We start from the raw sequence: 12295 nt of genomic DNA, 5'->3' as shown, positions 1-12295 counted from the left end.
AAACCCACAGCTCCAAAGCGCATGGTCCACCGCGATTTAATGCCACCAACCAGTTCAGGTCATTGAGCCTGTTCCCCAGTCTCTTCGCCTGAACCTTTCCCCATACCTCTTTCGGCACTCCCACCACCTCCCCCGGCTTCAGTTTAGCCCTCAGCACTCTGTACAAGTCCCTGTGGGAGACAGCCAAACCCGGGTCCTGGCACTCCTCATTTCTCCGCGCCCATCTGCTGGCGTGCCGATAGTGGCTGGGCCTGGTCTCTGCCTTTGACACCAGATTCTGCCACCCACACAACTGCCTCATAAACCCCCCAAACCAAAAACGCACAAAATACTGGTGCTTGTGCTGCAGTGGGGCTGTGAGCGCCGTACACAGGTTACAAAAGAAAAGGGTGTCAAATTTCAGCCCTAAGCACGGCACATCACACCCTCCCTCCAATACCGGCTGATACATGCGGGCTCGCTGAACGTACTCATACGAGCCCCACAAAAAACTAAAAACAGCCCTTGTCAGGCTTTTACTCTGCCGAGTTGGCAAAGGAAACACCAAACTCAAAAAAACCAAAGATGAAAGAACATCGGCCTTCAGCACCGTGGTCTTCCCCATGAGGGACAGAGGCCGCTGCTGCCACAAGCCTAGCTTTCTCCTGGCCATTGCAATCCTCTTGCCCCAATTTAACCCGCTACTGTCCCCTTCCATGAAATCCACCCCCAGCACCCTTAAAGGGCCAGCGCAATCCTCCTGTCCCAGTTTAACCCACTGCTGTCTCCCTCCACAAAATCCACCCCCAGCACCCTTAAAGGGCCAGCGCAGACCTCCATTCCGCCTAGGCTGTCCCTCCTTCCTGCCCAGGCTCCGAAAAATTTAATCTCTCACTTACCTATATTTAATGCAGACCCAGAAGCCCTCCCAAACTGGCCTACCAGCTCAAGAGCACACTCTACACTCCTATCGCTAGTGACAAACAACGTCATGTCGTCTGCATAAGCTGACATCTTTAATGCTGCACCCACTACCTGGGAGCCACACCCCCTCCACTCTCCTATCCGCACGCATTGCAGCTGCCAGGGGCTCCAAATATAAAACATACAGCAGGGGGGACAGGGGGCAACCCTGTCTCACCCCCCTTGTCTGCAACACAAAATCTCCTAAAAACCCATTTATCTTAACTTGGCTGCCAACTCCGGAATAAAGTATACTTACCCACCTTCTGAAGTTGGCGCCAAAACCCAACCTCTCCAAAACGCTAAACAAAAAACTATGGCTGACCTTCTCCTGGTCCAGACTCACCAGGACCAGGGGAAGGCCTCTGTCCTCCACCCAGCTCACCACATCCCTAACCAGCTGCAGGTTAAACAGCACAGACCTACCCTCTACCCCACACGTCTGATCACTATGGATCACGTGCGGCATGGCCTTGCCCAGCTGCTAGGGCCCTAGCAATTATTTTGTAGTCGACCCCTAACAAAGTCAGGGGCCGCCAGTTGCTCAGCTCCTCCGGGTCTCCTTTCTTATACAGGAGGGACACCACCCCTTCCCTCATAGAAGGGCATAACTCCCCTACCACAAACATTTCCTCCGCCACCTTTAAAAACTCATCCCCCAGCAACACCCAGCTCTCCACATAGAACTCCCTGCCAATCCCATCCTTGCCAGGGACCTTCCTCCTGCTCATCCCTTTCAGGGCCTCCCACAACTCCTGTTTGGAGAACGAGAGTTCTAGCTTCGCCCTCACAGCCTCCGGTACTCGTCCGTCAAGGAACCCCAGAAAGTGATCCCCCCACTGCTGGTCCACCTCCTGCTCGCCAAACAGCTGCTGGTAAAATGATGCGGCGACCCCTAACATCTCCCCGCTGTCCGTGTGCAGCTGCCCTTTCTGCCCCCTAAGTCCACCTACAGCTGTCCTGGCTGTCGCTGCCCTCACTGTCTGAAAAAAGAAGGCACTGCACCTCTCATCCTTCTCAAAGCGCTCTTTCCGTGCCTTGAAACAAAAAATGCCTGCCCTTTTCTCGCACCACCTCCTCTGCCACTGCTTCAGCTCATCCACCTCCTGTACCCTCAGCTCACAGCCCTTATTCCACTCCTCATAAAGGTCCTGCAGCCTCCTCCTCACAGCCCGAAACTCCCCCAAATCTTTATTCCTTTTCCACTTCATGTACCTTCTTGCTAAAATTCCCATCCGCCTTTTAATGCTCTCCCACCAGTCCACCCAAGACCCATAGAGCGATCCCCTGAGGGTAGTATCCTTCCCCTTATCAATACTGGTATTGAAATCCCCCCCCAAAATCAAAAACCTTGTCGAGCACAGCAATGCATCAAACCCCGAAAACACCTCTCTCCTGCCAACCGGGTCAGCGGGGGCGTACACGTTGACCACCCTGTATTTTATATTCCCCCAGTTAAAGTCAACTAATAGTACCCTGCCCTGCACGGCAGACAAACAATGTACAATCTTAAAATCCCTCCCACCAAACAAAACCCCCACTCCAGTGGAATGAACCCCACCCACACTCCATCTTGACTCCCCTCTCCCCCACTCCTTAGAAAACCGTTTACAGTCTGCCCCATCCCTCAGATGCACCTCTTGCAGGAGGCAGATGTGGAACTCCAACAGTGAGAGGGGCGCAAAAACCGCCCCATCTTTGTCCTGCAACCCCCTCACGTTGACAGTAATAATTTTGAATTCAGCCATGTTTGTAGTCCAGCGAGAGAACACTGTACATGACCAAATCCCCATTTACACCCTTTCCTTTCCGCGCCTCAAAAGAAATATTAAAATCCCCCCCATCACTACCACCCTACTTGTGGCACACAACTGCTCCAGGGACACAAAGAAATCTTTCCTCCTTTGTAATAAGGCCGGAGCATACACATTTATCAGCCTCAGCCTTATACCCCTCCAGTCCCCGTCCACCACAAGTACCCTCCCCTGTACCCACGAGAAGACATTTACAATTTTTAGTTCCCTCCCTCGAACCAAAATTCCCACCCCCGAGGAATGAGCCCCTCCCCCACTCCAAAAAGAAATCCCCTTCTTCCATTCAAATGAAAATTTCTGGGAGTCCTCACTGGACCTCAGATGAACTTCCTGCAGGAAACAAACAGAAAATCTCAAAACCTCGAAACAGTATAATATCTCCCCAAAAACACCTCCACCTCTCTCGCCGTGACAAATGGGTTGTACATTAGCAAGGTAACCACCTTCACGTCGCTTGACAAGAGTGGCTCCATGCTAATGCCCTCCAGGATCTCCTCTTTCCTCTTCTCTTTGTAGGCCTCATACACCTCCAGGCACAAACCCTCACTCTCCAACGTTACATCAAACAGTCCTCAACCCTGGTGATCTTGAACACAGAACATGCGCTCCACCCCCACATGAAAAAAATCTTTAAATACCCTCACAATCACATAGTGGAGGTCGATCTTTCCTCTCCTCTCTGCCTCCACCTGCAGCCGAATGGTGTTCCTCCTCTTCAGTCCTCCTCCTGACATCTCCGGTCCTGGGGCTGTCATGGTCCCTCGTGGCAAAACCCGCACACTCCTTAATCGCGTAAGTTGTAAACTGATAAGAACAGATACTACACTTGATCTTAGCCAAAAGGCCGAGAAGCGATAACCACAAATTGGCCCCTGCCGACGGCGCCCTCCCGGTGGCCCCGGACCGCGCTCGGGGCAGATATCACCTGGAACCGGCCCCCCAACCCACCTTCCCAAGAACCCTGCGCACGCACTGACTGGCTGGCCGGCTAGCTACCGTAACTTCCGGACTCAGCTTGCTCCTCCCACCAAGACCCACTGTCCTCTACTGTCCTCTGCCGGCAGGCACAGCTGCCAAAAACACTTAACACATACCAAGTACTCTATTGCGTACTTACTACCAAGTTACTTACTGAGTAGCTGCTCTTGAGGCAGCGACCTAAGCTATTTAGCGAGCAGGGCATCAATCGCATGCGGCAAGCGGGCAATAAGTCAGAAACGAGCAAGTCGGCTCGGCTCATCGGTGACTCGCAAGCAACCCGCATACCTGTCGCACATTGCCGTCTGTCGTTATACCGTTCGAAGCTGCCCCATCCTGTGGACGGAGCATCCAAAAATAGCACAAACTCAGGTGTGTTCCTCTCCACGGAAATCTTTAGTAAAAGGCGAAAGATTTGTGCGGGCTGAAGAGAAACCCGAGCGAAATGTGACCTTTCAACGCACCAGGCGCCTCCGGCCCCCTTCCCAGCCATGGAAATCTTTAGTAAAAGGTTGTTTTATTGGTTATAATAATTTCTTACGGGTGTCTCGGTGGCGCAGCCTGTAGAGCACTGACCGCATGCTCATTGCGAGCCGCGACGTCGAAGGTTCGAATCCGACCGTCTGACATTTGTCACACGTTCTGGACAAGGGTGGCCAGACCCTGCACCATAATGATGGTTACAATGTCTGGGACCCCCCGCCCCCCATTCCGCTCCTCCTTGAGGAGGGTGACACGTTTCAGTTTTTCCATACTGCTCCCCCAGACAAAGCGGAAAGCCATCCGGGTGATTAACTTCCCGGTGGCTTTGTCTGGGGGAAACACCCTCCCCACATAGAGCAGAATGGGTAGGACAATTGCCTTCAGAACAAGGATCTTACCCGCCATGGTCAAGGGCCATGCACTCCAGCTCCTGATTTTATTTTGGACGGGGCGGAGGGCTCCCTCCCAGCTGGTTCTCCCTCCTCCGTCAGCCTGGAAGGTCACCCCCAGGAGCTTGATGGTATTCCTACGCACAGGTAAGGAAACGGTCAGCTCCTCACTCCAATTTGGAGACAGAAACATTTCACTCTTGTCCCTGTTGACCAGGGCGCCAGTGGCCACACAGCAGTCGTCCAACACCTTGATGGCACAAGCGATAGAACGATTATCTGTGGCGACGATGGCAATGTCGCCCATGTACGCCATCACCTTTAGCCGTTCCCCCCCGGCTCCAGGTAGTGGGTAGCCCACCACCCCTGGATTGGCCCTGAGGGCCTGAAGGAACGGTTCCAGGTAGATGATGTACAGGAGAGATGCTAGAGGGCACCCCCGCCTGATGCCAGACCTGACATCGAACGGGGCAGAGGGCTGCCGAATTGACAACCACTCTGCCCGTTATGTCTGTCAGGCAGATTTTTGTCCAGCACAGGAGGGGGCCAGGAATGTTCATTTTCTCTAGCACTCTCTCCAAGCACACATGACTCACCCGGTCAAATGCCTTCTCTTGATCGAGGCTGAGAAGGCACAAGGGGGACCTCCGCTCCCCGGAGTGGATGATTAGATCCCTTGCCAGGAGCAGGTTGTCATTTATGGACCTCCCCTGCACACTGCTGGTCCGGTCCGATCACCGATGTTATCAGGCCTTGGAACCTCCCCATGATCTTATAATCGACTGAGAGGAGGTTGATAGGCCGCCAGTTGCGGAGGTCCTTCAGGTCCCCCTTCTTTGGGACAAGAGCTACTGAGCTCTGTCTCAGTGAGGCACCTAACCGCCCCTCCCTGTACGCAGCCCTGATTTCGCTGCTAACATCCAGGCCTCAAGACTGGAGGAGTCTTAGTCTTTGGAGGGCAGCATTGTGGCGTTCAACTGCCCTCCTTTCCCTCGCCTTCCTCCGCCCGACTGCCCGAAAGTAGCCCCGCACTCGCTCCTTCACCATCTCCCACCACTACACCGGGGAGTCAAAGAGATGTTTCAGACTCACCCACTCCAGGTATCTTCTCGAGAAGGAGAGACGCACCTGGGGGTCTTGGAGATGGCTGATGTTCATTCGCCAGAGCCCCTTACCCACGGTTATCGATTTCTCCCAGACCAGGGACACGGTTACCATGTGGTGGTCCGAGAAGTGCACCGCCTTGGTGGAATAGCTGTGCACCCTCAGGCCTGGGGAGAGCAGAAACATGTCAATTCTGGATGAGGAGGAGCCAGAGGAACTCACAAACGTGTGCTGAGGAGGAGAGGCGCCCCCGGCGTCGCAGAGGGAGAAATCCTCTATGAGGGACCGCAGCAGGGTGCCGGAGCGGTCCGGCCTTGGTTTGCTGCGGTCCTCATCTCTTAAAACACAGTTGAAATCTCCCCCTACGACGACGGGGATTGCAGTGTGTAGTATGGGTAGTAAGAGAATGGAGAAAACAGTTGAGCGTTTGTCTGGGTGTTTAATACTGCGGGTGTTGAGTGTTGTGAAGGTGATTGTATTTGTCATGAGTGTTTTTATTTTTTTGTGATTTTATGGCACATTTGGTCTATTGTGGGAAAAATTGTATCTGGGTTATTATGGCGCCTACTCACCCCCTGACCATGTGCTCCCATGGGTCTCCCCATCTGACTGCCTGGGAGGTTCCGTCCTGGAGAGGTGGGGGCATGTTCTTGCCCCAGGCTTCCCGCCAGCCCCAGACATAAATTCAGAACTCCGCTTCTAACCCCCGGAAACTGTTCTCCATTTTCTCCGCTCTCCTCAATGCACGCCTCCTCCACCTCAGTCCTCCTTCGCTGCTGATGACTTTGCTGACTTTTTGGATGAGAAGGTCACAGTCATCCGCAGATCCTTTACAACCACCGCCCCCCTTACTGTGCCCTTCCCCCCCTCTAGGCCTATCCCTTCCTTTTCCACTTTCTCCCCCCTTACAGACTCTGATCTTTCTCAACTCCTGCTCTCCCACTGACCTACAACCTGTGCCCTTGACCCTATCCCCTCTTCTCTTCTCCAGACTATCACACCAGACATTCTCCCATTTGTCACCTCCCTTTTGTCAACTCCCTGTGTTCCGGCTGTTTTCCCGCCTCCTTCAAGAGGGCCCACACCACTCCGTTGCTAAAAAAGCCTGTGGTGGGAATTTTAATTTATTCCTGTAAGAAAACACTCAGAGACAGAGACAGTAAATAAAATCCAATCTTTACTATGCGCATAGGGTCCAAGTTACATGCAAAAACAAGGACAAAGGTTCCAGGACCTTTGTCTGGATATATGTAGGCACAGAGCGCAACAAATGTACGCCCCTTCATTAGTATTCATTGATATTTCTGATAATCAATATTCAAAGACAATCCACCGCTCTTCTCCTTACTGTAGATTGTTTATTCATATCTCCCCCTTCAAGGTACGTCATGCAGATGCATGTTCTCAAAACATTCCAGCATGACGTATACGCAGGGGCCTGTGCATTTAACTTGCGCGTCTGAGAATAATCTCTTATCTTGTTTTAACTCCCTGTTTCTAGGAAGATAATCCCCATGGTAGCTTCCGTCATGAGGTAGTATGTTTTTGGTTCTGCAGGCTCTTAGGCACCAAGACAAGATAATCCAGAACACACAGTTAATGGCCGTGGCCCATGGTACAGACAGGGAGAGACATCTCCACTCACACAGTTACAGAATATAATATTGAGTAGCACAAGGCAAGTTATGATACTTTAATAAGTGTGTATACTCTGGATCATTCCAGCATAAGCAACCAATAATAGTATAAGAAATTAGTAAAGGATAAGCAATTAATAATATGATAAGTAATTAATAATGAAATAATCACATGAATATATAATTTCAACAACAAAGCCTACCCTGGATCCTCCCGGTATCTCTTCTTCCTTTTCTTTCTTAAACCATAGAACAAGCTGCTTCTACTCAACTTTCTTCTTTCTTTTCTAACAACAACCTGCTAGACCCCCATCAGTCTGGCTTCAGATCGGGCCACTCGACAGAGACCGCGCTCTTCTCCGTCAGTGAGTCGCTCCATGCCGCACGAGCAGCCTCCCTCTCCTCTGTCCTCATTCTTCTAGATCTCTCTGCTGCCTTCGACACTGTGGATCACTCCATCCTCCTGTCCGCCCTGTCAGCAACGGGCATCTGTGGCACAGCCCTGGACTGGATTGAGTCCTATCTCTTTGGTCGCTCCTTCCAGGTTGCCTGGGCTGGTACAGTATCGACACCTCGGCCCCTTGCCACAGGAGTTCCCCAGGGCTCAGTCCTAGGCCCGCTTCTTTTTTCTCTTTACACTCGTTCCCTTGGCCCTGTGATCACTGCACATAGGCTATCCTTCCACTGCTATGTGGATGATACCCAACTCTTCATCTCGTTCCCACCATCTGATACACAGGTTTCTGCCCGTATCTCTGCTTGCCTGAGTGACATCCTGAGTGACAACCCAGACAAGACTTAAATGATATTCATCCCTGCTAATACCTCTCCCCACCTGGATCTCTCCATTTCCCTCGGGGATACCACACTCACGCCCTCACCCAGTGCAAGGAACCTCGGCGTGGTGATGGACAGCAGACTGTCCCTTTCCGAGAACATTGCGGCGGTGACCCGGTCTTGCAGGTTCTTCCTATACAACATACGGAGAATCCGCCCCTACTCGACCCAGCTCCAAGCGATGGTTCTGTCCCGCCTGGACTACTGCAATTCCCTCTTGGCTGGCCTCCCAGCGTCCGCCATCAGACCCCTCCAACTCATCCAGAATGCAGCAGCTCGTCTGGTCTTCAACCTTCCCAAATACTCACACGTCACCCCCCTGCTTACTTCCCTCCACTGGCTGCCTGTCATGGCTCGCATCAAACTCAAAACATTGGTGCTAGCCTTCCAAGCAGTTAAAGGGTCTTCCCCAGCTTATCTACAAAAAATCATCAGACCCTACACCCCTGCCAGACCTCTTCGTTCAGCCTCCACAGGCCGCTTGGCACCTCCCCCTCTCCGAACCTCCACCTCACGCTCACGACTACTGTCTGTTCTGGCTCCACGGTGGTGGAACGAACTTCCCGTTGAGGTCAGAACTGTAGAATCTCTCCCCACCTTCAAGCGCAAAATGAAGACGCACCTCTTCAAGCAGCACCTCTCCCCATCCCTCCCTACCTCCCTGTGAACCTTAATTGTTGTCTTTGTGATTTGCGTAGTGTTTCGGTATTTTTAGTTGGCTAGGTAAGCAGTATTTGGATAGTTTGGTCACTTTCGCGTTATTTGTTTGTTTATTTGTTGATTAAAAAAATAGGCCCTTGTCCTTATCTTTGTTGTACGGGTTGCAGTTGAAATTGTACTTCCCTCTAGGGTCTTTCAGCGCACTTACCCCTTGGTTATAGGTATGCACGTCGCTCTGGATAAGAGCGTCTGCCAAATGCCAATAATGTAATGTAATGTAATATCGTCTCGCAGACGACCCGTGCACGGTTTGCAGTCAGCGCTGATTCTCCAGGGAGTGCAGGTGAGGTATTGGGATCCCGGACAAGGCCGCAATGTTGTGGGAAATTTAATTTATTCCTGTAAGAAAACACTCAGAGACAAAGACAGTAAATATAATTCAATCTTTACTATGCATAGGGTCCAAGTTACATGCAAAAAACAACGACAGAGGTTTCTCTCCTTTGTCTGGATATATGTATGCGTGGAGCGCAACAAATGTACGCCCCCTTTGATTAAACATTCCCAATGATCAATATTCAAAGACAATTCCCCACTCTTCTCCTTACTACAGATTGTTTATTCATATCTCCCGCCTTCAAGGTACTGTCTATGCAGATACATGTTCTCAAAACATTCCAGCATGATGTATACGCAGGGGCCTGCACATTCCCTGCGCATCTGAGAAGTCTATCTTATCTTGTTTTAAGTCCCGATGTCTAGGGGGAGGATAATCTCCATGGTAGCCTCCATGGCGAGGACTTGTGTTTTTGCTACCGCAGGCTCACAGGCACCAAAACGAGATAATACAGGACACACAGTTTTCTGGCCGTAGCCTTGTAGGCCCACAGTACAGACAGTGAGAGACATCTCCACTCACACAGTTACAGAAAATAATATTCATTAGCACAAAGCAAGTTATGATACTTTAATAAGTGTGTATGCTCTGGATCACTCCAGCATAAGCAACTAATAATAGTATAAGCAATTAATAATAGGATAAGCAATTAATAATAAAATAATCCCATGAATATATAATTTCAACAACAAAAGTTCTTGCACTCTACAGAAAACTTGTATTCAAGTACTGTTGGGCTACTGTGCTAGATCAACCAAGAGATCCAAACTGATTGCTGGTTGTATGGGAGGAGGATACTACAAAGTCCTTGATGATCATTGAGAGGTTTTGCCAAGTTTAAGCTTCAGGTGGAGAGAAATCATCCACGCAGAGATATCAGCCAAGCAGGCAGAGATCTGTGTGGTGACCTGCGTGGTGACCTGGAAGAGATAACAGAACCAAGAGAGGACCAAGAACTGAGCCCTCCAGGGCTCCGGTTTGGAGTGGGTCAGAGACTGAGCCCCTCTAAGTCACCTGGTAGGAACGACCAGAGAGGTAGGAGGAAAACCATGTGAGTGCAGATCCTGTGACACCCGTCCCAGTCAGCGATGAGAGCAGAATCTCATGGTTGACTGTACGGAAGGTGGCCGACAGGTCGAGGAAGATGAGGACAGGGGAGAGGGATTTGGCTCTAGCAGAGTGGAGTGCCTCTGTGACCGCGAGAAGTCTCAGAGGAGTGGCCACTCTTGGGATAATGAAGATTGTTCCGGCGGAGATAAGTTGACAGTTGGGATCAGACCATTCCAGAGTTTTAGATAGGAAGGGAAGAAGAGAGACAGGCTGGTAGTTGTTCGGAGCAGAGGGTTTTAGGTCTTTCGGGTTTTACTTGTGTTTTTTGTGTATATATTCATAGTGGCATTGTGTATTCATGACTGAATATTGTGGTATGTGAATTATATAAGAATTACTTCACACTACAAAAAGCATGTGTTGATTTTCAGTTGTATTAGTAATTGAGGTATAAATACCAATAAGGGCAAGTTTGTTACATAGTGACCGTTTACTCACAAGTCTGGGGCCCTGTTATATACCATGCAGTTTAGTCAATGATCTACAAATAGACCACTTCCAGAACCTGAAGCCTCATTCACATAAAGTGAATATGTTCAAGCATGGAATATTCTAATGTCATCCGACATTTTTACTCGGACATCAAATTAATTGCATTTGTGTGTGCTTTCTATTAAGCTTGTTGCTTTATCAAGCCGATAATTCCTCCAATTTAAGATAAGTAAGAAACTAGATTAGAAATGTACAGTAAATGAAGATTTAACAGAAAATGATATGGTTTAAACTGGGTAATGAGGTTTTTGATAAAAGCAATACGTAGGTGAGACCGGGGCTTGTTGTCACATGGGTAAGTTGTCACACTGTTAATATTTTCACAACCAGAGGGCGCTACTTAAAAGTGGAATACTAGTTTTGTGCCTCTATATGGTCTGATGTCATATCCTGTCTGGGAAAACCAGATCACACTGTAAAGTGAGGTGAGCACATATTTCCCATTTTTCACATTGAAAAGTAAAAAATATAAATTCGATATGTTTTGTGATAACAATTGTACATTTGCACTTGTTAGAGGAGAGAATAGTGTGTCTTGTTATACTTTAGCTAGTGTCCTGCTTTAAGCTAATTTTAAGATATTGCTAACATTAGCAAACATGGCAGTTTGGGGCAACTTGTCTCAGTGAAAGTTACCAATAGGCTATACATAGACACAGAGGGTCTGCTTGTCAATGGTTAGCATAGTAATATTGAATTATGTGATTCTGGTTTTAAAGAAAGAAAGGAAGGAAAGAAGCAAGAGAGTTGAGATGGTCAGGAATTATCAAAGAAAAACAGAAAAGGGCGGCACAGCACCTGACGTGATGCTAAGGGCAGTGAGGCAGGTGAAGTTAGCCAAAAAATCAATCCGGAGTACAGCTACAGATTTTAACATCAACTACCGTACACTGGCTCGATACTGCAAGACGTTCACCGCAGCTGAAATAGGAAGTCAGACAGCCATCCCAACTGCGGTGGTTGGGTATAAATCTCCATGGAGTTGGAGCTACCTTATAAGATCAGCTGACATCTATTTTGGTTTGTCGCCAACTGAGGTGAGAAAGCTAGCATACAAATTTGCAGTGGCACAGGAGCTGCAGTTTCCACCAGCTTGGGCTGAAAAAGAAAAAGCCAGCAGTGAGTGGTTTACATGCTTCTTAAAGCGGCACCCTACACTCTCTCTCAGAAAGCCAGAGGCAACTAGCCTTGCCAGGGCAAGTGCCTTTAACAAGGAAAATGTCAAGTCTTTCTTTGACAATCTGGAGAAGGTGTTAGCCAGACATTCCCTGGGACCAGGGGACGTGTGGAATATGGATGAGACTGGTGTGACGACGGTGCAGAAACCAGACCGATTGGGAGCCAGACGCGGGTTTAAACAGGTAGGGTCACTTACATCTGGTGAAAGGGGTACTCTATTGATGCTAGCCTGTGCAGTCTCAGCAACAGGGAACAGTATCCCCCCCTACTTAA

General features: G+C 49.6%; 1 non-coding gene and 1 pseudogene across 1 annotated transcript; both read right to left on the bottom strand.

Annotated features, from left to right (window-relative positions):
• Nucleotides 1-3507: 3507 nt before the first annotated feature.
• Nucleotides 3508-3612, bottom strand: LOC133106557 (U2 spliceosomal RNA; annotated as a pseudogene).
• Nucleotides 3613-4061: 449 nt separating this feature from the next.
• LOC133106098 (U5 spliceosomal RNA) lies at nucleotides 4062-4178 on the bottom strand. The gene has a single exon (XR_009704275.1). It is a non-coding gene; the product is annotated as a U5 spliceosomal RNA (small nuclear RNA).
• Nucleotides 4179-12295: the final 8117 nt, after the last annotated feature.

Source organism: Conger conger, chromosome 12 (assembly GCF_963514075.1).
Source record: "Conger conger chromosome 12, fConCon1.1, whole genome shotgun sequence".
Lineage (NCBI taxonomy): Eukaryota > Metazoa > Chordata > Actinopteri > Anguilliformes > Congridae > Conger > Conger conger.
Note: the sequence above shows the minus strand (reverse complement) of the source record. Positions and strands in the feature narration are given on the sequence as shown.